This window comes from Molossus molossus, unplaced genomic scaffold (assembly GCF_014108415.1).
Source record: "Molossus molossus isolate mMolMol1 unplaced genomic scaffold, mMolMol1.p scaffold_m16_p_2, whole genome shotgun sequence".
Taxonomy (NCBI): Eukaryota; Metazoa; Chordata; class Mammalia; order Chiroptera; family Molossidae; genus Molossus; species Molossus molossus.
Window position 1 is genome coordinate 104142744 of NW_023425355.1, and position 25145 is coordinate 104167888.

Sequence of the window (25145 nt, forward strand, 5' to 3'; positions counted from 1 at the left end):
GAAGAAATGACCCATGTCAGAGCTTGGGCTAGAGTGAGATCTTCCATTTGTCCTGATCTTTTAACCTTTGGGTCAAGGTATATTATCCCAGGACATCTACATTATAACCTATGATTTGTTGAAGTATAAATAGGGAAAGGGGCATTAAATCCCTATTTTACATATAGGAAAGTCAAGGTCAAAGGAGGTAAATATGGTACCTTACTCAACATCACAAAGAAAGCAAGCCCAGAAAGTGGGAACCTATACAGCTGAGCAGTGGACCTGGAATGACTGCCAACAATTATAAATGCAAAGATTATAGAGGAGCCCTATTTGTACTTCTTAGTTTCTGATTTTGTAGAGGAGGATACTAAAAAGAAATGGAAGTCTGCAAATTACCTGCAGAGTTCAGTCAACAGCTGAATGTCTCTTGTCCCATTCCAGTGATTGAGAAGTCTAGGCATACCAAATTCTGTTCTAACCTGAGGTATCGATTGCTCTTGATGGGATGGCATTTCCTAATTCTAGAGTCCTCTAGAAAGAACTAAGCACTAGGCTAAGAGTTGGGAGACCTCAGATCCATTCTTACTTTGGGACTCCTATGCTCTGTGACTCTAGACAAACCCCTGAAATTACCTTTGGTGGGATCAGCTCTCTTTTATGTAAAATGAGGAATAGTACCCATACCTACCTGCCTCACTGTATCATAGGGTTATAGTGAGAATACACCAGGATAACATATGTGAACACAAATGACTAAAGTGTGATACAAATGCTAGGTATTTTCTTAAGACTCTGTCTGGAGTAGCTGTTTTAGGGCAGAATAACATGTGTGATAATCAGTCAAACAAAATTTTAAAACAAAAAACACGTGTGCTATAGAGATGGCAAAGAATCAGGACAAGATCCCTTCATTGCAGGACAGACATCAAGCTCAAAGAAGCAATAGGCGGCCCTAGGCAAGCTCACCCACCACAGGAGCATCTGGTGATGAAGACTGAATGCTTGATCCCTCTCTTAGGATATGCAGAAATTCAAATGAAGGAGAAATGGTCAGTTAAGTCAGGAATACATGAGAAGGCAAAAACTAGGGGGAAAGTGATTTCTGTTAGGAGACAGCATGTAAATTCACAAGACCAAAACTCGGTGAGCTTCCCTGCTATGCCCGAGGGCCATGCTTCACAGATGCAACACAGATATTTGCTGAGCTACTGAACAGATGAGGTGTGTCATGAGCAATGGGGATGGAGTGAAACAGTATGCTGGGTGGACTTCCAGGCAGATTCCATGGGTGTTTTGTCCTTGACAAGTGATTACACCTTAGGATGGCTTTGTCCTTGGGCAAATGAAGGGGCTGTTGCTATAGAGGCAGGGGTGTACATGTAGACAGTTTCAGAACAACTCTTCTTAGGCTACTTTGACTTTAAACAAAGGCTCTCAAGCCTCCAAGTACAAAAGAGTGTGAGTCACAAATGGAACAGAGATCTTCAACAGCAGGTACAGCTGAATCATGGACAGAACTGTAGAAAAAAGTCTTTCTGAATGCAAGCCTTTGTTTCATTTCTTATATTTTGACTGTTAATTCACTTGGATTGTGGTATTTTCACCAAGAACAGTGATATAGGATGGGACTTTTGGAAAAGGTGAGGAGGTCAGAGGAACTTCATGCCAGTTTTTAAAAAATAACAGGTGAAAATTATAAAGCACAACTATTTAAATTTCTGGAAGTCAATCTAAGGTCATATCGCAAATTGAGAAGCATTTATTCAAGAAAATCTAATAAACTTGGTAAGAACAGTGGGCGTTTGTGGCATTTTAGCTAGAACCTGATTTCCTCCCTCCCCACAACTCCCCCTTCCTCCTTTGTTCTGTGTTACAGAAAAGCTCTAACTCCAGGGAAGTGCGGCCAAGAAGATGGGGGATCCCTCTATCCACCATTCCCAGTTTCAGTGTTGTAGTATCACCCAGGAGGGACAGACCACAGTCATCTCTCATCTGTCCCCTCACTCCCACACCACCAGCTCTGTGTTATAGAAGCTCTGTTCCATGGCACAGAAGACCAGGACTCCCTTTCCCCTCCTAGCTCCACTCATAGGGAAAGGCTGTACCTAGGCAAGGCAATACTGGGACCCCAGTAGCAACCCTCACCACCAGACCCTGCTCATAGGGTGGAGGTTCTATGCAGGAAGGAATAAGCAGAGAAACGAGGACGTACAGTTCCATTCAGCTCTGAGGGGTTCAGAATGAGTCACACCAAGATGTACCTCTGTGTTATGTGGATTGTTTTGAGATAAAGGCAACCAAGATCTTTCAGGCTCAAGAGAAACTTCTGCACCCCCCCCCTCTTAACTACCTAGAAGAATTTAAATTAGAGGCCTTGCCCATATAAAAGATTGTCCGAGATAACCTTTTGACCTATCTATATGGCAGGGCAAACTACTAATTACTGAATATCTGCTCTTCTTATCGTCCTACAATGACTTTCCTCCCCTCTGAAGTCCCAGGGCACCTTAGCTCATCCTTAGCTCAAATGACATAAATACTTCATTTTTCTTTTCTGTCTCTGAACTTCTCATGTATGTAGGGTTTCTAACTCTCTCATGTATATGAAGTTTCCATATGTATGTATGTAATTAAATTTTATTTTCTCTTGTTAACTTATCTCATGTAGATTTAATTATTAGACCATTTGAAAAAAAAAAAAAAAAAAAAAAAAAAACCTTGAAGAGCAAAGGAAAGTTTCTTCCTCTCCCACAGCTCCCACTTACAGGCAGGCATGTCACTCTGGGAGAAGCAGGCCACCATCCTTGTCCCCAGCCTATCTGCAGGAGCACAGAGGCTCTGCCCAAGGGGAGAGGCAAAATTGGAAGACTAGTAGCTCCACAGATCTGCTGAGGAGCTGATTTTACTTGAACAAAGTGTGAAGTATAGGAGATCAGAAAATCTATCCCAAAATATGCCTCTTTGGTATATAGCTGATTATTTTTAGAAACACCACTGAAAACTGAGTAGAAGTTACCCTTTTGTAAGAGATATTTACATTTATAAAAGAAATCTCCATTTGTAAAGGTGTCTCCCTCTCTATACCAGGAAGGGAAGAATGACTAAATCATTAGAGACTCTCATCAGTGAAGGTACTGATTTAAATCTGCAAAACAACCTTATCCTTGTTACCAGCACTTTTTCTGGCCAATTCCCCATAACTGGCCTCCCCTACACCTTTATTTCTTTTATCTTTAATTGAAATTGTAGTTAGGCCTGAATTCTAAGCCATCTCTGAGAGTTACTCATTTTTGCCTTGGAATCTCTCATGTATATGTGTGTTAATAAACTTTTGTTTGTTTTTTCTTGTTAATCTGTCTTTTGTGATAGGGGCCCTGTCCGAGAATTTATAAGGGTATAGTTGAAAACAATTTTACTGTCAGACAATTAAGAGAAGGCTGATAGTTTTATGAAACCAGTACCAAAAGACAAAACTACAAATCAGCCAGAAGTTTAACCAAGAAAACCAGGGAAATAGCTCAGAAGTGCCCTATTTAGACCGTACTTCTCCCTGGGGGTCAGGAAGGCTGTGCACATGTGCCAGGCTGCATCCACTAACGAGCAACCGCAGCAGGCACTTGAGAGCTACTAGTCTCCATTAGAACATGTGGCAGAATGTCAAGTGTCCTCACATGCCACTCAGATTCATCAGCAAAGGCTTAATCCCTTACTGGTGTAGGATGTGGACAAAAAGGAGCCACATGGTAACCTAACAAGCTCAAAGAAGACCTGTGTGGCAGCCTTGCAAACTCAAAGACCTAAAGTAAACACAAAGGATGGTCTGAAATGTTTTTAACTAAAAATAGTTTATGGCAGGTAGTCATGTCCTATGCTGGCATCTTCCTTGACAAAGGTCAGTCTTTACCTTAACTGAGCCTGTCTATTGTGTTTTTGCATCTATGATAATATATCTTTGGAATGTCAAAACAATTTTCCTTTTTCCGGACCTCTCAAAGAACAGGCACAGCTCTGTGGAGACCGCAGATCCCCTCATTGTTATTAGGTTAACTGTTGACTGTTAACTATCCTGTACCCACCTATGTAAAAGATGTGTCTATCATTTTACTTTTCATCCAATCCCAGGTTTCCCCGCTTTGCTTTCTCCTACCTCCCTAATCTATCACCAGTGAATTTTATATAACCCACTTGCATCTCCTCTTTTGATTATAATGTATAAAATAAGGTGCAAAACTGCCATTGCCTAAAACATTATCTCAATCCATTGAGATTTTACTTCCTGACAACTGTCGATAATTTGGCTCAAATAAACTCACAAAAATTCTCTATAGGTTTAAATGTTTCTTACGTTGACAAGGGGAGGAAAAAGTTTTCCTCGACCCTCTTACAGTCCCTGGTGAGGTCTGAAAATTAGATTGACAAAGACAAATTAACAGGAGAAAATCACACAAATTAATTTAAGTTTTACATGACATGGAAGTCTTCATAAGGAAGTGAGGACCTAAAGAAATAGTTAAAGTTGGGTATTTTTTAAAATAATTTTTCTTTATTGATTTTAGAGAGAGAGGAGGGGAGAGGGAGAGAGAGATAGAAACACTGATGAGAGAACATTGATTGGCCGCCTCTTGCATGCTCCCCACCGGGGATTGGGCCCACAACCTGGGCATGTGCTCTGAGGGAATCAAACTAGTGACCTCCTGATGCATGGCTCAACGCTCAACCACTAAGCTACACCAGCCAGGCTAAAGTTGAGTATTTTTATGCTACGTTTTATGAAGAGGAGGCAATCATGGAGGGTTATGATAGGTCAAGGAGTATGAGGTAAATTTAGTCAACTGGGTAAACTTAACAAGGCCTGTTCTTTCAGACTCTTCTCAGTGTCCCCTGGTCTTCAGAGATAAGGAAGTTCCTTTCCTCTGGGTATAGGGAGGGCACCTCTCACGAGTTTTATGATCTGTTTCAGGGGAAAAGGGTCAGGGGAAGGTCAGAGTGACTTCCTGCTTCTGCCATTTTCTCAAACTCTTTCAGCTTAAAATATTCAATATACCAAGGTGCTATAGTTTGGGGTATCATGTCCTGAACCCCATCACTGGATCAAAGAGCATAAGCTCAACCTCTAAATAATCATTGATTGACTATTAAGCTATGTTCGCCTGGAGCAACCTCTAGAAAACTAGGCTTCAAAATTTTTTTTAAAGGAGGAAAAAAATTGAGCAGTGACATCAGAGACTGTACATACACTGTGAGGGAAATACACTTCATAGAGTTAGTTTAGGCAAGACATTAAACAAATAATCTAACCAAAAAACAGCAACATCAAGCCTCAGAGTAAGTGTGGAACTAATTCAAATCTAGAGTTGATACAATATATTATCTGAAATGCCTAATGTTCAACAGAAATTTATAGGACATGCAAAGAAACAGAAGAATGTAATTCTTGTACAGTTTTTAAAAACAACAGGCAGCAGAAACCACGTTAAAGAGACCCAGATGTAGGATTTAGCAAAGACCTCAAAGCAGCTATTATAAATAAGTTCAAAGAATGGGAGGAAATCATGTTTAAACAATTAAAGGAAACTTTTATGAGAATGATTCATCAAATAGAGAATATCAATAATGAGATAGAAACTATAAAAAAGAACCAAAAGGAAATTCTGGAGTTGAAAAGTACAATAACTAAAGCTAAAAAAAAACAATCCCTAAAAGGGTTTAACAGTAGATTTGAGCTGGCAGAAATAAAAAGAATCAGTGAACCTGAAATAAATCATTAAAGATTATACAATCTGAAGAACAGAAAGGACAAAAAAAATGAAGAGAAATGAGCAGAGCCGCAGAGACCCATAGGACACAATGAAGTGTACCAACACACACATAATGGGAGTACCAGAAAGAGAAGAGAGGTAGAAATGAATAGAAAATTATTTGAAGAAGTAACCACTGAAAAAATTCTGAATGTGATGCAATTAATCTACACATTCAAAAAGATCAACAAACTGCAAGTAGGATAAGCACACAAAAAGCCATGCCTAGACCTGTCATAGTAAACAATTTAACAGCCAAAGCCAAAGAGCAAATCTTGAAAGCAGCATAAGAAAAACAACTGCACTCAGTTCTCTTGACACTGCATTTCTTCTCAGTTTCAATTCATCCATTCTTGGGTAGCTCTGAAGATGGGGCTCCACACTAGCTGAAGTGTATGAACTTATTCCTGGATCCTGTTTTGTGCTCCCTTTTGAGATGACATCTACTATGGATATGCTAGAGTTTTGATGCAGCCCTACCTTATTTTACTATTGTGAGAACTAGAAACAATATATTCACAGTGTCCTGAATATGGGAGTTACTACAGAAATGATGATAGCTGATCTTGGAAGAGACTGGTTATTATATGGTCAAATTTGGTGTTGTGCTCCAGGAGATGAATGCCACCAGAGGAAATGCCAGCCCTCGAAAGTACAAGAGTGCATGCAAATGGCTAACCAAGTGAGTGCCACATTTTCATGGCCTCCAAGGGCACAGCAGTGCCTAGCAGTATGGGTTATAATAATTATTCAACACAGTGACCTTTAGCACTGCCCTACTCTGGCCCATACACTGCCCTTGGGGCCTCCATTTGTGTAGATAAGCTGTCTCCACAGTTTCTCAATAAACCTGTCTGATAGGTATGACAGTGCCTATTTTACAGCTAAAAAAGACATTAGGCTCAGAGGCATGAATTAACTTATGCAAGGTTACACAAGATATAATAGAGCTAAACTGTAAGCTCAGAGTTTTTTACTGGTAAATAAGAGCTCTTTTCCCATAACCTGCTGCACCTCGGATTCACTCATTTATCCTGTGTGTATTGAATACCTCCTGGATGCCAAGCACTTGGGCTTTCAGGACTACAGTCAGCATTCATTTGGACATTTCCATGTAACATTAGATTCTGGCTTTAGTTAAGGTGTTAAGTGTGTTGATTTTTCTCTTGCTTCAATTTGGGCTGTACCACACAGGAATCATTAGTCCACAGTCTGCTAAGGAGAAGAGCTCAGATGGATTCTTCATTGTCTGGAACCCAGTCCTGAGTTAACCTCCCCAAAATGTCAGAGACTCTAGTGTTAAGTGGTAGTTTAAGTTATCAGAGCAACCTGTCACATGGATCGAACCCTAAGACTTGCACCATGGGGTGGCATTCGGGGCTTCAGAGTGGTTCTATGCTACTCTAATGGGTGTGTTCTCCCTTTTTTGATAAGCGTTTTTTATAATTTAGCAGAGAAATATATGTAAGGCAGATAAGACAGCCCCCAGGTGAACAATGGGTCCTTTTTAGATTTTTTCTCATTTTATAGACATTTACTAGACATAGGCCTTCAGAGAGCTCAAGGACCTCACATCCTCAGCAAAACACACAAATACCTCACCTTAAACATTAAGACAGATCATAAAATAGTTTAGAAACATCATGCCCTGAAAATAGAAATCCAAATACACCAGATTCAAACCTTGGCACGTACACTTAAAGAGTTCAGATCTCATGCAAAGAAGGCAGATCTTCATCTACCTAACACTCAAATCTGAGGACACAGACCCTCAAAGACTGTACAGACCTCACACCCTGAACACAGACGCCTAAATATCTCAGTATAAAATACTGGGAAATAGAGCACTATGGAGTGCAGAGACATCATACTTTGAAAACCAATCCCCAAATAACCTCAGACTCAAACTTTAGAATATACACCCTCAAAGAGTTCAAAGACTTCACACTTTGAACACAGATACCAAAATCTCAGCTTAAAAATTGGAAAGAAAAAGGGCAATGAAAGAATTCAAAGATCTCGCATTCAGAACCCAGGCCCTAAATAATTCAAACCCGACTTGGGACATAGAACCACTAAAAGTTCAGAGAATTCACCCCTTGAACACTGACCTTCAAACACTGTCTATTCAAACACTGGAACACAGACTCCTGAGTGATTTCAGAGATTCATATTCTGACTATGGATTCATCAAATATCTCACACTCAATCCTTGGGGAAGAGATCCTCTAAAAGTTCAGAGACTTTATACCCTGGTCAAGGACCCCCAATTGCCTCACTCAAGCCTTAGGGCATAGAACTCCAATGAGATCAGAGAACTCACACCCTAACCAGAGCACACTAAATACTTCAGACACTGAGGCACACACCCTCAATGATTTCAGAGATGTTGCATTAATTGTCTTTTATTTTTTGTATTCTGATGCTTTAACAGCTGGGTCCTTGTTGTCCTTGGAGGGACTGCCCCTCCCAGGATTAGTCAAGTCCTAGAAAAAGAGAAAGCAACTCTACCAAGAGAGTACTTTTCAAATACAAACCAACCAATTAAGAGCCCACACCCCAAACACCTCCTCTATCAGGCTCTCATATTCCAGACCACTATTCCTATGCCCTAATCACCCAGGGGCAGGTACCAAACAACTAGGAACAGCCCCTGTACCCAGAGCCAACTGAAATTATTCAAACTAGTCAATCCTAAACTGGCTTGCCCTGCCTAACCCAGTCCTTCCTGTGGAAACCACGGTAAAGACTCTTCCCCACACACTGACCAGATTTCACCAAATACATACATAAGCCTCAAAGCTTAATGCACAGACCCTCTAAGGGTTCAGAGAATTCTAACCCTGAATATTGATGCTGAAATAGCTTATGCCCAAATCATAGAATAAATCCTAGAAGAGTACAGAGACCTCACAACTTGAACACAGTTCCCAAATACCTCTGACTCTAACCATGCAACAGAGACTCAAAGAGTTCAGAAAACCCAAACCCTGGATACAGACCCAAAACTTAGATTATAGACTCTAAAATACTTCAGGGAACTAACATCCTGAACTTGGACTCCCAAATACCTCCTCCAACAGGCTGTCACACTCCAGACCATTATTCCTCTGTCCTAATCACCCAAGGCCAGCTACCAAACAACTAGGGTCAGACCCTCAAAGAAGTCACTTACTGTACATCATGAATTAAGACCCCTCACCATTTAACTAATACTCAAACCTTGGGACTCACATACTCATATAATTTAGGGAACTCACATCCTGAACACAGACATCTAAATATCTCAGTTAAACTTTAGAAACCTTACACACTGAAAAAGACCCAAATATAATGGATTCAAGTCTTGGGAGAGAGCCTCAGAGTTCGGAGACTCACACCCTAAATATAGACACACACTCCCCTCCACCGATACCTCAGACTCAAACCTCGAGGCATAAAACCTCATACAGTTTAGTAACTTCACACCTGGAACAGAAAGTTCAAATATATAAGATTCAAACCTTGGAAGAGAGCCTCCAAGAGTTCAGAAACCAACGCTGGCATCCCCAGAGTCTGTGACCAGTGGCAGTGACTGCCCTGGTGCTGACAGCGGTGGCGGAAGGGGCAATGTGGATGCCCACGGCGCAGGCGGGGGCATCACCACTGGCCTCGACCCAAAATGGCGCTGCTGGCTGAGCACCTGCTGAAGCCGCTGCCCGCAGACAAGCAAGATCAAGACTGGGCCCTTCCTCGAGGCAGTGTCCCACCTGCCGCCTTTCTTCGATGGTCTTGGGTCCCCATTGTTTACACCCATCAAGGCAGACAAAAACGGCAACATCACAAAAATCAAAGCTGTGTATGACACCGACCCGGCCACGTTCGGGACGCTGCAGAACATCCTGGAGGCAGGGAAAGAAATGTACGGAGCAGAGTGGCCCAAAGTGGTGGCCACACTGGCACTGATGTGACTGAAGAGAAACCTCCGCTTCATCCAGGTCTTCTTGCAGAGCATCTGCAATGGGGAGCGGGACGAGAACCACCCCAACCTCATCCGTGTCAATGCCACAAAGGCCTACGAGATGGCCTTCAAGAAGTGCCATGGCTGGATCATGCAGATCTTCCAGGCAGCGCTGTATGTGGCACTCTGTAAGTCCGACTTCCCGGAAGCGCTCTCCAAGGGCCAGAACGTGACAGAGGAGGAGTGCTGGAGAAGATCCGCCTCTTCCTGGTCAACTATACGGCCACCACTGACGTCATCTATGAGATGTACACCAAGATGAACACCGAGCTCAACTACAAGGTGTAGGCGTGCCCAGCGCGGAGCACACCTGGGCCACCCGCCACCCCTCAGGCGGCCACTCGCAGAAACAGACAATCCAGGATCACTGTGAATCAAGCGGGCAGGCTACCCTTGGCCTGCATCCTTCAGAGCGGCCCAGAGTCTGACTGGGGTCTGCAGGGGACAGCCCTGGTTTTTTTAAAGTCATTTTTGGGGTCTACCCTAATAGAGCAATAAATAACGGTCCTATTTCTGAATCACCTTTGAATTTCATAACAGCACAGATTGACTATACCTTCATTTCAGTGAGGTAAAAATCAATTAATGTTGCTAATAAGTCAAGTCCTAGGGTTTTTTTGTTTTTTCCCCCCACATGGTAGTGACTCTGGGGAAGCCCTGTCATGCACCTCAATTTAAAAATGAGGATGTGGTGCAGTGATGTTTTGAGTAGTTTAAGGACCATGAGGAGTTTGATTTGAAATTATACAAGACCCCTGCTGTGGGATTTTTTTAAAGCAAATTGGTGAGTGTCCTCATGTGGTCGCATGAGCCCAGCTTCACAGCACTGTCATTATCGACCCTGTTCTTTCTTACTGTCTTCTTCCAAACAGTTTTTTATAGTTGAAAACAACCAGCAAGCCTTTGATGACCGTGACCAAGGGGACTTTATTTTAAAGCTATCAGGTACAAATAATTGACCAGATGACTGAATTTGCATTCTTCTGCATAATTATTTTCTTCAGGGACAGCCTTTCCAACCTAAGAAACTAACTTACCATGTGTATTCTCTCAGCGGGGAGACAGTGAGCCTTCCAGATGCTGGGAGCCAAGGAAGCACCTCGCTGCCTTAACTGTCCTTCCTGGTGCTAATAAGAGCTGTATTTTTTTAAGTGTTGGGGTGAATAGACCCCAAATACCTCAAACCCACACTTTGAACACAGACCATCTAAAATTTCAGAGACCTCATCCTCATACCTTGAACAGAGTCTCACAAACACCTCAGACTCAAACCTTGTAACACAAACTCTTAATTATTCAGAGACTTCACATCATTATCACAAATGTTCAAATGCCTGCACCCCTACAATGGGACACAGTCTCAAGAGTTTGGAGATAGGAGGCCCTGAACACAGACATCCAATACCTCAGACGTGTACCTTGAAACACATACCCTCAAAGATCTCAGAGACCACACTCCCTGAACACAAACCCCTCATACCTCAAATTCAAACATTGGGTCATAGTTACTCAGATTTCAAGGACCTCCCACTCTGACCTCAGACACTAAATACCTCAGAACCAAATCTGACAGACTCTCTAAAAGTTCTAAGACTTCAGACCCTGAAGCCAGACCTCCCAAATAAATCAGACCTAAACCATGGAACACTAACTCTGAATGATTTCAGTGACCACATACACTGAATACAGAACCTAATTACCTCAGACTCAAACCCTGGAACACAGACCATCAAAGGATTTTAAAACCTCACACCCAGAAAAAGATTCCAAATACCTCAGAGTCGTACCTTGGGATACAGACCCAAAAGACTTCAAAGACACCACACCTGAACACAGACCAAAAATACATTGCACACAAATCTTGGGATAGAGACTCCATAAAGGTGCTGAGAGCAGCATTATTCACAATGGTCAAAAAGCTGAGGGTAAATGGAGAAACAAAACGCAGTATATACATACAATGGAATATTATTCAGCCTTAAAAAGAAAGGAAATTCTGACAAATGCTACAACATGGATGAACCTTGAGGACATTATGCTAAGTGAAATATGCCAGTCACAAAAGAACAAATACTGTATGATTCCACTTATATGAGGTATTTAAAACAGTCAAAGTAGAATGGTAGTTGCTAGAGGGTAAAGGAAGTAGGAAATGAGGAGTTATTGTTTAATGGGTATAGAGTTTCAGTTTGAGAAAATCAAAAAGTTCTGGAGATCTTTTATACAGCAATGTGAATATACATACCATTACTGAACTGTACACTAAAAAACAGCTGAGATGGTAAATTTTATGTAATGTGTATTTTACCACAATTAAAAATATAGGGCTTGGAGATATTAACTGGATTGTTCATCTCTGCATTATCTGCCTGATTTTTCACCTTGGACCAACCTGTAGCTCACTGTCAAATTGCTTAGTCACCATCACTCACAGGCAGCATCCACCCCATAGTATGAGATTTAGAAATTGCAAGGACAGTAACACAACTGTGGAGAATTATCTGTGTTATTGCCCGCTTCCTTAAAGGCAAAGAACAGTAAGTAGTGACAGTGAGTAGACAGATAAACAAGAATGAGCATTTGTGGGAAAGAGTAGATCTTAAATTATGGATTCTTTCCAGTTTCACCAGAAGAGCCATGGGAAATGCCATTTCTATAGCTTCATATACAGAAGGGAATTTGAGCTCAAATTCCCTTCTGTATATGATCAAGATTTATTAAGCTAGATATACAAATACCCAAAAAGAATTAAAATAATTATTATAATTATAATACTAGCTCCCATTGGATTTCACAGTATATAGTGCTTTACAATATTCAGAGCAGTTTTGTGTGACAGCGCATTTAATTCTTGCAACTCTAACAAGAATACAAAACTGAGCCAAACAATGCCTGGCTTAGGATCAGTGTTTATGTGGCATCTCTGGCTCCTGGGGTCATCACCTCTGCCCTGTGACCTCCAAAACAACTTCTGGTAACTGCCTGATCTGGACTAATCTTCTGTCTGCTCCTCTTGACATTAACCCCTTACAGATTTGGTTTACAGTACCTAGTCCCTATAATCTATTATCCATCACAACATTTTACAAAATTTATCTTAATAGCCCTGCCAGCATGGCTCAGTGTATTGAGCATAATCCCATGGACTGAGAGATTCCAGTGTGATTCCCTGTCAGGACATATGCCTGGGTTGTGGGCTCTATCCCCAGTAGGGGGCATGCAGGAGGCAGCCAATTGATGTTTCTCACATCGATGTTTCTAGCTCTCTTCCCTTCCTCTCTCCAAAAAAAAAAAAAAAAAATCAATAAAAACATATTTTTTAAAAATGTTATCTTAATAATCCATCTAGAGTCCATCCACTATTATCAGGCCTCTATCATCTCTCACTTTTGCTATTATAACATCCTCCCAGCTACTCTCTCTACCTTCATTTTGGCCCCTTGATTTAATCAGATTTTTATGGTTTCACAACTTAATTTAAGTCTTTTATCCGTGCTGAATTTATTCTTATGTGTAAGTTGGTGGTATAGTTTCATTTCTTTGCATGTACCTGTCCAATTTTCCCAACACTATTTTTGAAGAGACTGTCTTTACTCCATTGTACACTCTTGCCTCTTTGTCAAATATTAATTGAGCATAATGTCTTGAGTCACTTTCTGGGTTGTCTGTTCTGTTTCATTGATCTATATGCCTGTTCTTGTGCCAGTACCAGGCTGTTTTGATTACAATAGCTTTGTAGTATAACCTGATATCCAGTATTGTGATCCCTCAAACTTTGTTCTTCTTTTCAAGATTGCTGTGGCTATTCGGGGTCTTTTTTGGTTCCATATAAACTTTTGGAGTAGTTGTTCTAAATCTGTGAAATATTCTTCTGGTATTTTGATAGGTATGCATTGAATTGACAGATTGCTTTGGGTTGTACAGACATTTTCATGATGTTGATTCTTCCAATCCATGAACATGGTCTATGCTTCCACTTTTTTATATCTTTCTCTATTTCTCTTTTCAATGTCCTATAGTTTTCTGAGAACATGTCTTTCACCTCCTTGGTTAAGCTTATTCCTAAGTATCTTAAAATTTTTATTCCAATGGTAAATAATATTGTGTTTTTAGTTTCTCTTTCTGGGTGTTGATTATTGGTGTATAAAAATGCCATCAATTTCTAGATGGTAATTTTGTATTCTGCTACTTTGCCAAATTCATTTATTAATTCTAGTAGTTTTTTGATGGAGTCTTTAGGGTTTTCTGTGTACAATATCATGTGACCTGCGACTAATGACAGTCTCGTTTTCTCCTTTCCAATTAGGATGCCTTTTATTTTTTCTTCTTGTCTGATCACTGTGGCTAAGACTTCCAGTATTATGTTCAATAAGAGTGGTAAAAACAGACATTCCTGTTTTGTTCCAGGTCTTAGGGGAAATGCTTTTAGTTTTTGCCCATTGTGTATGATGCTGGCTGTAGGTTTGTCATATATGGCCTTTATTATGTTGATGTATGATCCTTCTATTCCCACTTTCTTTTTTTTTTTTTTCTTTTTTTATCCTCACCGGAGGACATTTTTCCATTTCTTGTTCAGTGGGAGGGAGAGAGAGGAACAGAGAGAGAGAGAGAGAGAGAAACATCAATGCGAAAGGAACACACCGAGTGGCCGCCACCCGCACAACCGACCAGGGCCGGGGACAAAACGCAACCGAGGCACGCGCCCTTAGCGGGAACCAAACCCGGGTCTCTCAGGACCGCAGGCCGACGCTCTAACCGCTGAGCCAAACCGGCCAGGGCTATTCCCACTTTCTTGAGAGTTTTATCAAAAATGGAGGCTGGATTTTGTCCAGTGCTTTTTCAGCATCTATTAATATGATCATATGATTTTTATCTTTCATTTTGTTTATGTGGTATATCACATTTATTGATTTGTGAATATTGTACCAGCCTTGCATCCCTGGGATAAATCCCACTTGGTCATGTTGAATAATTTTTTTAATATATTGCTGGATCGCCCTGGCCGGTTTGGTTCAGCTGTTAGAGCGTCAGCCTGCGGTCCTGAGAGACCCGGGTTCGGTTCCAGCTAAGGCCGCGTACCTCAGTTGCAGTTTGTCCCCGGCCCTGGTCGGTTGTGCGGGTGGCAGCCAGTAGATGTGTTCCTTTCACATCGATGTTTCTCTCTCTCTCTCTGTTCCTCTCTCTCCCTCCCACTCTACCTGAACAAAAAATGGAAAAATGTCCTCGGGTGAGGATAAAAAAAATATATATGGCCTTTATTATGTTGATGTATGATCCTTCTATTCCCACTTTCTTTTCTTTTTTTTTTTTTTTATCCTCACCGGAGGACATTTTTCCATTTCTTGTTCAGTGGGAGGGAGAGAGAGGAACAGAGAGAGAGAGAGAGAAACATCAGCCTTGCATCCCTGGGATATATATATATTGCTGGATCTGGTTTGCTATCTTTTTTTTTTTTTGAGGATTTTGGCATCTATGTCCATCAGGGATATTGGTCTGTTGTTTGCTTTTAGTAGTGTCTTTACCTGGTTTTGGAATTAGGATAATGTTGGCCTCATAAAAAGAGCTTGTAAGTCTTCCTTCTTCTTGAATTTTTTAGAATAGTTTGAAGAGGATAGGTGTTAGTTCTTCTTTGAATGTTTGGTAAAACTCCCTTGTGAAGCCATCTGGACCAGGGCTTTTGTGCTGGGAGTTTATTGATTACTGCTCCAATCTACTTAGTTGTTATTGGTCTTTTCAGATTTTCTGGCTCTTCCTGGTTGAATTTTGGAAGATTGTATAATTCTAGGAATCTGTCCCTTTCACTTAGGTTGCCCAATTTGTTGGCATATAATTGTTCATGGTATTTTGTTAGAATCCTTTGTATTTCTGTGGTGTCAGTTGTTACTTCACCTCTTCCATTTCTGACTTTCTTATTTGGGTTCTCTCTTTTTGTTTCTTGGTCAGTCTGGCTAAAGGTTCATCAATCTGGTTTTTTTCAAAGAACCAGCTCTTGGTTTCAATGATCTTTTGTATTGTAATTTTAGTCTCTATGTCATTTATTTCTGCTCTGATCTTTATTATATCCTTCCCTCTGTTTACTCTGGGAGTTTCTTGTTGTTCTTTTTCTAATCCTCTAAGTTGTAGGGTTATATAGTTTATTAGAATTTTTTCTTGTTTCTTGAGGTAGGCCTGTAATGCTATGAACTTCCCTCTCAGGATTGCTTTCGCTGTGTTCCATAGATTTTGTGTTATTGTGTGTTCATTTTCATTAGTTTCCAGGAAGTTTTTTATTTCTTCCTTGATCTCACTGGTAACCCATTCATTGTTTAATAACATGCTATTTAGCTTTCGTGTGTTTGAATATTTTTGAGTGTTTTATTGTAATTGATTTCTAGTTTCATGCCATTGTGATCCAAGAAGATGCTTAATATGATTTCAATCTTCTTGAACTTGTAGAGACTTAGTTTGTGTCCTAACATGTGATCTATGTTTGAGAATGTCCCATATCATCCGGCTGGTGTGGCTCAGTGGTTGAACATCGACCAATGAACCAAGAGGTCGCAAGTTCGATTCTAAGTCAGGACACATGCCCAGGTTGTGGGCCCGATCCCCAATGGGGACATGTAGGAGATGGCCAGTCGATATTCTCTCTCATCAATGTTTCTGTCTCTCTCCCCCTCTCACTTTCTCTTTCTCTAAAATCAATAAAGGAAAAATTAAAAAGAGAATGTCCCATGTGCACTTGAGAAAAATGTATTATCTATAGCCTTGTGGTGAAATGTTCTGTAAATATCAATTAAATTCATCTGACCTAGTGTGTCACTTAGGGTCTCTGATTCCTTGTTAATTTTCTGTCTAAAAGATCTATCCAGTGGTGTCAGTGGGGTGTAAAGTTCATTGTTATGATTGTATTTCTGTCTCTCTCTCTTAATGTCCTCCAGAAGTTTTAAAATATATTTTGGTGCTCCTATATTTGGTGCATATATGTTTACCAGGGTTATATCCTCTTATTGTATCAATCTCTTTAATATTATGCCATGTCCTTCATTGTCTCTTGTTTGAAGTCCTTCATTTTGAAGTATACTTTATTAGATATGAGTATTACTACCCCAACTTTTTATTTCTTTCTATTTGCATGGAAATTTTTTTTCCATTTCTTTACTTTTATCCTGTGTGAGTCATTTGTTCTGAGGTGGGTATCTTGTAGACAGTGTGTGTGTGTGTGTGTGTGTGTGTGTGTGTGTGTGTGTGTGTGTAATGTTTTTTTGGGTTTTTTTATCCTTATCTGAGGACATTTTTCCATTTTTTATTCAGATAGAGCGGGAGAGAATGAGAGAAACATCAACGTGAAAGGGACACATTGAGTGGCCACCGCCCGCATGACCCAACCAGGGCCGGGGACAAACTGCAGCCAACGTACATGCCCTTAGCGGGAACCGAACCTGGGTCTCTGTGGACTGCAGGCTGACGCTCTAACCGCTGAGCCAAACCAGCCAGGGCTGTAATGTTTTCTTATCCATCCAACTACCCTATGTTTTTGGATTGGAGCATATAAGCCATTTACATTTAAGGTTATTATTGATAGGTACTTATTTGTTGCCATATATATTCTTTATGCCTGTGTTCCTCTTTCTCTCTCTGTTTTTTCTTTTTCTTACAACAGTCCCTTTAGCATGTCTTCTTTTTTTTTATCCTCACCCGAGGACATTTTTCCATTTTTTGTTCAGATAGAGTGGGAGGGAGGGAGAGAAACATCGACGTGAAAGGGACACATCGAGTGGCTGCCTCCCACATGACTAAACCAAGGCCAGAGACAAACTGCAACCGAGGTAGGTGCCCTTAGCGGGAACCAAACCTAAGACTCTCTGCTCTGCAGGCTGATGCTCTAATCGCTAAGCCAAACCAGCCAGGGCCCTTTAGCATTTCTTGCAGTGCTAGTTTGGTGGTAGTAAATTCCTTTTGCTTTTTTATTTTTATTTTTTTTGTCTGAATATCTCTTTATTTCGCCTTCAACTTTGAGTGATAGCCTTGCTGGATAGAGTAGTCTTGGATTCAGTCCCTTGCTTTTCATTACTTTGTATACTTTATGCAATTCCCTTCTGGCCTTCAGTGTTTCTATTGAGAAAACGGCTGACAATCTAATGGGAGCTCCCTTTTAGGTAACTTTCTGTCTCTCTCTTGCTGCCATTAAGCGTCTTTCTTTGCGCCCAGCTGGTGTGGCTCAGTGATTGGGTGTCACCCCATGCACCAAGAGCTCTCAGGTTAAATTCCCTGTCAGAGCACATTCCTGGGTTGTGGGCTCGATTCCCATTGGGGGCATGCAGGAGGCAGCCAATCAACCATTCTCTCTCTCATCAATGTTTCTATCTCTCTCTCCCTTCCTCATTCTCTGTAAAAAATCAATACCAACATATTTTTTAAAAGAGTTTTTTCTTTGCAATAAAAAGCATACTCTTTCTTTGTCTTTAACGTTTGCCATTTTAATTATGACATGTCTAGGTATGGGTCTTTTGGGGTTCATCTTGATTGGGACTCTGTGTTTCCTGAACTTGAGTGACTTTTTCCTTCACCAAGTTAGGGAAGTTTTCTGTTATTATTTCTTCAAACAGTTTCTCTATTACTTGCTCAGATTCTTCTCCTGGTACCCCTATGATGCAGTTATAGTTATACTTCATGTTGTCCCAAAGCTCCCTTAAACTATCCTCCTGGTTTTTGTTTTTGTTTTTCTATTTGCCGCTCTGATTGGGTGTTTTTTCTACCTTGTCTTCTAATTCATTGATTTGGTCCTCAGCTTCTTTTAATCTATTGTTGAATCTTTCCAGGGTATTCTTTATTTGAGCTATGCCATTCTTCATTTCCAATTGGTATTTTTTTTCCACTTTTTTTTTTTTTTTTATCCTCACCCGAAGATATCTTTCCATTTTTTGTACAGATAGAGTGAGAGGGAAAGAAAGAAAGGGAGAGAGAGAGAGAGAAACATCGACGTGAAGGACACATCGAGTGGCTGCCACCTGCACGACCCAACCAGGGCCGAGGACAAACTGCAACCGAGGTACGTGCCCTTAACGGGAACCGAACCCAGGTCTCTCTGGACCGCAGGCTGACGCTCTAATCGCTGAGCCAAACTGGCCAGGGCCCAATTGGTATTTATTTATTGTTTCTATATCTGTTTTCATGCTGATAAAGTTTCCACTAAGTTCACTGTCATTCTCACTATGTTGTTTGAGCATCCTTATAACCATTACTTTGAAATCTGTATCTGATCAATTGCTTGCCTCCATTTCATTAGCTCATTTTCATGAGATTTGTCCTGTTCTTTCATTTGGGGTCTGTTTCTTTGTTTCCCCATTTGTGCTGTTTCTTTATGGGGAGGGGGTTTCTGTGTGTGTGTGTGTGTGTGTGTGTGTGTGTGTGTGTGTGTGTTTTCAGATAAGACTGCTATATCTCCCAGTCTTGGTGGGTTGGCATTCTTGTGGGACCCAGTGGTGTAGTCTTCTTGATATTCTGTGCAGTGCTCTAGGAATGACCCTTGCGAGGGTTATGTGGATTCTCTTGTTGAATTTGGGTCTTGATTGCTGTTGTCCACTTGTGGGTGGGCTCAGCCCTCAGGGCTGTTGACTGTAAGTCTCAACCCCGACCCTGTCGTGCCAACTGTTATATAGGTGCTGATAGAACAAAACAAGGCAAAAGAAGACCAAACCAAAAACAACCTGAAAAAAATATCAGCAACGACAATAATAAAAGCAACAGCCTCAACAAAAAGATTAGAAGACAAACAATCAAAACACACACACACACACACACACAAATAATACTAGAAGATGCAATATCAAAAGAATTAAAGGAGTGGGGGGGGGGATAATATGAAAGCAAAGAAGTCAGAGACCAGAAATAGGATAAATATAAAAAGTAAAGGTAGAAAATAATGAATGAAATAATAATAATAATTTTAGAAAGTAATAATGCTAAATTAAATAAAATATAGAACAGGAAAAATTAGAAGAAGAAAAAATTGAATTAAAAAGAAAAAACAAAAGAAAACACAAAACCACCACCACAACAACAAATCTTGGATCTTCTATTTGTGGAGCTCACTGGATTTTGTTCTGATGTTAGATCTGGCCCCTTGAGTGTGGGTCCCTGTCCTCTTGGGCAGTTCTCTGGTGCAGGACAATGTGAATAACTGTCCCTGCTTGGCCCTGGGTGACCTGGCTAAAGCCCTGCAGAGTAGGACCCCAAGTAGTCTGGTAGGAGGGGTTTCCCTAGCCCAGAGGCTGGGTCTGCTTTAGGGCTTGCCCCTTTAATGTAGTTATTCTGGGCTGCTTTCCCATCCCCCTCAGAACTGGGCTCTGCAGGGTATCAGGTCTGGTCAGGATGATTTAAACAGATTTGCATTGGGGGTAGTGCCTGTAGCTTATAGTGGGGGCAGGCAGTTTCCTCCTCTCTTTCCAATTCCTCAGCTCTTCCTGGGTTGCTGGCACCCCCTGGTCACCACCCCAAGCAGGACAGGATAGAATTTTGAAAAAAAGGAGAAATTAATAGCCCTGCTTGGCCCTGTAATCTTTCAGCACAGCCAGCTCTTTCTCGCTGGGACTTCTGCCCAGGCTCCCACCTGGCCAGACATATGAATCCCCAGCATCCTCCAAGCCTAGTCACCTGGGTGCCAATTTCCAGCCCAGAGCTGTTCCATGAGTGAAGGAAGGGACACCTCCACTTCGCTGGAGGTGAGGAGGATTGCACCTCTCTCCCAGGGCACTCTGACTATCCCCCATCAAAGTTTTCAGTGAATAGTCAGCCCCTCAGATTCACTACTGGATGATCCACTCAGACCCCTCCACAAGTCCAGAGTTCTGCTTGGTGGCCCCTTCCACCAACCACAATCAGGGTGGTATTATAACCAAGCATTTGTTTTTAGCCTGGGATAGTTCTGTCTCAGTCCCCCTGTGTTCCCCCCCCCACCCCACCCTACCCCTACCCCCATGGGATGAAAGTCCTCTAATCCCTCTGTTCAATGTTACAATGTTGATGTTACTTAGGCTCCCCTTCCCTTCTTTGTTGCTCTCCTTTAGGGATCTCTGTGGGGGGGCTGAGACCCAATGCTCCCAGGAGGCTGGAGCTGCACAGCTGCACCTTCCCTTCATCTTCCCAGTCACGCTGCACAGCTGCAGGAGTTGGTTCACCCACTCCGTGTCTTCTCCTGTCCCCTCTCCACGTTCCCTGCTCACAGCATTTCCAATCAGCTATTTTCAGGTGGTTTTTCAAGTCAAATGTTCTACAGATTAGCCTTAAGTCCAGTCCAATGCTAAGAGCAAGCGGACGGAACTTCCTTAGGCTTCAGCAATCTTGCCTCTCTCTTATATTCCCTTTTTTAAGCAATAAGCTCTCTTTGCTTTGGTAGTAAATTGATGAAGCTGGAAATTTTGTTGTAAAGAGGAAAACATCTTCTAAAGAGTATTGTAGTACATTGTATATTGGCATTTTTAATAATATCTTTAAATATATATTAATCTAAATATAGTACATTGTAATAAATGAAATATTAAATTATTTTTGTAAATACCTGCAAACTCTCTAAATCGCGCTCAGGTCTGCTGGTGCCCACTTTTTCCCACCTACCACCATTCTCCACACACACACACACACACACACACACACACACGCATTATCCAAAGTCAAGCAGAAGTTAGAGGTTAGAATAGTTTTAAAACATCTTAAATTATTTTTCAGTCTTCTCATCAGGGGTGGAGTCTAATTCTCCTCCACTTAAATATGGGCTGGCCTTAATGATTCACCTCTAACAAATATAATGTGGTAGAAGTAATGCTACATAATTTCTAAGGCTAGGCCATACTTGGCAATACAGCTTCTGCCTGTCTGTTTCTTGACATGCTTGCCCTTGGAACACAGCCATGCTATGAGGAAGCCCAAACCACCTGGAAAGGCCATTTGTAGGCTGTTTCCAGGCAAAAGCCCCTGAAGAGTCCCAGCTAGCAGCTGGCACAACCATCAGACAAATGAGTTGAGGAAGCCTCCAAGATGAATCCAGCACCAGTCATCTGTCTGACTGAAACCACATGAGAGACCCGCAACTGAGAACTCCTACCTGAGCCCAGTCAACCCCCAAGATCTATGAGAGATATAGTAATAAGAAATTATTGTGATTGCTTTAAGTCACTAGGTTTTGAGTGATTTGTTATGCAGTTATAGATAACTGGAACTCTGAGAGCCCAGGCGATGCAGTCTGTGAGGGCTCAGCCTTTTGGGCACAGAGCAAGAGAGAGAAAGAAAAGAAAGTGGATCTAGGGGAATACGCAGAAGATAACCAGCACAACCCCCTCAAGTACTTCATTGGCTAGAAGTGAAAGTCCAAGCCTGTCCTTATTACCCCTGCTTTCACTACTGTCTCCAGAAATCCCCTGCTCCATGATTTATTTTAGTGGTTGGATTGAATTCTCTGTAATTCTCTCTATACACCATGCTGTTTTTTCTTCCAAGACTTTATGACTTTTCCTCTAGAATATCCACTCCTTTTTAAAATCTATCAGTTTTGAATGTCACATCCTTTAGGAGCCTTGGCTGAAAATTCTATACATATCTTTTTTCAATTCAGATTTTACTTTAATGTAAGGAAGTCATCTCTTTGTGGGTCTGTCTTCCCTACAAGGTAAGTTCCTCAAAGGCTAGAATAAGCCTTTATTCGTGTTTTGATCTCAGCACATAGCACCTGCCTATAGAGATAGCCTGAACAGAGTCTAGGCTTTTATTTGTCTAGAGGCTAGACTGTAAGCACTTTGAAGGTCAGGTACCATGTTGGTCTCATTCTCAACTCTAATCTCAATGCCTAATACAAAGATTGGCAAACAGGTGATAAAAAAAAATCACCCTTGAATGAATGCATAAAATTGAATCCCCCAAAAAGCCAGCATGGAAGTAACCCTGCACTTAATTTCTCAGTAAATACTACTTGTTTGGAACTTGAACCGCTGTTGCTAACTCAGAAAAGCAAAGGAAATGGATAGAAAGTGTTCTTTCTATACTTTAGTATCTTTCTACAGTTTAGTGCTGGGAAGGCTCAGTAAGCAAAGGCATCAAAAATAACAGCTTAAAAAATACCAAAATTTAATTCAATAAAACGATCTGTCAATGGAATTTGCCTAATGCTCTCAAGTAGCATAATAAAGAGATATGATAAGCTTTTATAATAAAAGGATTTTTAATAGAATTTTTTTCCTTTATTGATTTTAGAGAGAGAGGAAGGGAGAGGGAGAGGGAGATAGAAACACTGATGAGAGAGAACATTGACTGTCCACCTCCTGCATGCCCCCCACTGGGGATTGGGCCCACAACCTGGGCATGTGTCCTGACTGGGAATTGAACTGGCAACGTCTTGGTGCATGGGTCAATGCTCAACCACTGAGCCACACCGGCCGGACAATAAAAGGATTTTTTAAGGAAAAGGAAGAAGCTGAGACAGAAGTTAACTTATAGACTCTTAAAAATCCTTTCTGTTAAAGAAAAAAATTATTCTGACACTTGTTAAAATTGTAAGACATTATTCAGGACTATTGCAATAGGTACATCAGTGAGGAAAAACTTTTCCTCCACCCTCTTAGCTTCAATGCTTGAGAGCTTTCAAATTAAACTGACAAAAGACAATAGGAGAATATGCCACCCCAAAATATGCCACTTTGGCATAAGGATTATTTTGAGCTGAAAGCAATTAAAAAGAAGCAGATATAAGAAAAGTTCTCTGGCCCTGGCCAGTTGGGCTCAGCAGCTAGAGCGTCGGCCCATGCACCAAAGAGTCATGGGTTCAGTACTGGTCAAGGGAATGTACCTTGGTTGTGGTTCAGTCCCTAGCCCTCATTGGGGTCATGCAGGAGGCAACCAATCGATGTGTCTCTCTCACATCGATGTTTCTCTCTCTCTCTCCCTCCCTCCCATCCACTCTCTCTAAAAATCAATGGAAAAATATCCTCGGGTGATAATTAACAAAAAATAAAATAAAATAAAATAAAAATATGTTGTTCTTTTGTTAATATGCTATATAAGCCCATTTTCTAACAACGTTTTTGGGTTACTCATGACCGAGTATTCCTATGTGCATGCAAAATGCACACATTAATAAACTTCTGTTTGCTTTCCTCTTGTCAATGTGTCTTTTGTCAGTCTAATTTGCAGGGCCCCAGCCAATGAACCTAAGATAGGTAGAAGAAACATATGTTTTTCCTCCCCTACAACAGATTAGCAAGAGAAAAGACATATTTATTTTCCTTATTGATTTTTAGAGAGGGAGAGAGAGATAGAAACTTTGATAAGAGAGAACATCAATTGGCCGCCTCCTACATGCCCCCCACTGAGGACTGGGCACACAACCTGGGCATGTGCCCTAACCAGGAATCGAACTGGAAATGTATTGGTGCATGGGTCAACACTCAACCACTGAGCCACACCAGCCAGGTGAGGAAAGACAGATTTTTATATCTATGTATACATACAGGATTTCACAGAAAAATGTGACTCGAGGAGGTATTTAGAATTGGGGGCTTACATACCATCTTAATAGGGAGAGAGTCAGGAGAGAAGGGCACTTACAGGAAAACAAATGACTTTTTGGAAAGACAAATGGATCCTTAGGAGAACCTATAAGAGATATGGTAGTTTGTAACAATGTCTATTTTGGCCAGGTGTGCAGACTACTCATCTCTAATTATAAGAGTTAGTCTTTCCTGGTTGCTCCTAGGAAGGAGATGTATGGCAATCGAATTCCTTTGGTAGGCTCTGCTTTTAGGCAAAATAAGAGATTATAGGAACTGAAGTGCTGCCTTCTCAAAATAGTTTTCATGACACAGTAGCTTATTCTGGACTCCTTCAAGTGTCAAGACTATCACAATAGAAGAGATTGGGCTCAACTCTGAATACAACAAGGACAAGTGGAGATGTGTAGCCAATTATCAGAATGAGGGGTCAATGAGCAAAAAAGTACTAAGAGGAGACATTAAGGGTAGAGTGGTTCTTGCTAAACCAACTCAACAGGATTCTTACTAAAGGCAAGCCAGGGTGATCAGATATCAAGGGTGGGGTAGTCTCTCTAAACTGACTTAGCAGGATCCTTGCTACAACTGGACTATTCAGGCCAAAGACAGGACTTAAGGACAAGGCCTACTTGCAAAGAGGTCTCAGAGAAGCCTGACTAAAGTTTGGTCATGGAGAGAGTCTTTGTCACTTCTCAGTTCAACTGAAGCTAACCATAGTTTTATTAGGTATCATCTTAACAACACAGGCACTCTGTGACCATGGCCTAAATGTATCCAAAGACACAAATGTGGCATTTTAGCTCTATATTGCTTTTCTTGCTCTACTCGCCAAGGAAAAAAAAGGAG

The 25145-nt window shown here is 41.2% G+C and overlaps 1 long non-coding RNA gene and 1 pseudogene across 1 annotated transcript in view; one reads left to right on the forward strand and one right to left on the reverse strand.

Annotated features, from left to right (window-relative positions):
- LOC118636398 overlaps positions 1-25145 on the reverse strand; it is a 100615-nt gene that overhangs the window by 33249 nt on the left and 42221 nt on the right. The gene's annotated exons all lie outside the window — the stretch shown is intronic.
- On the forward strand, positions 9445-10071 carry LOC118636396 (annotated as a pseudogene).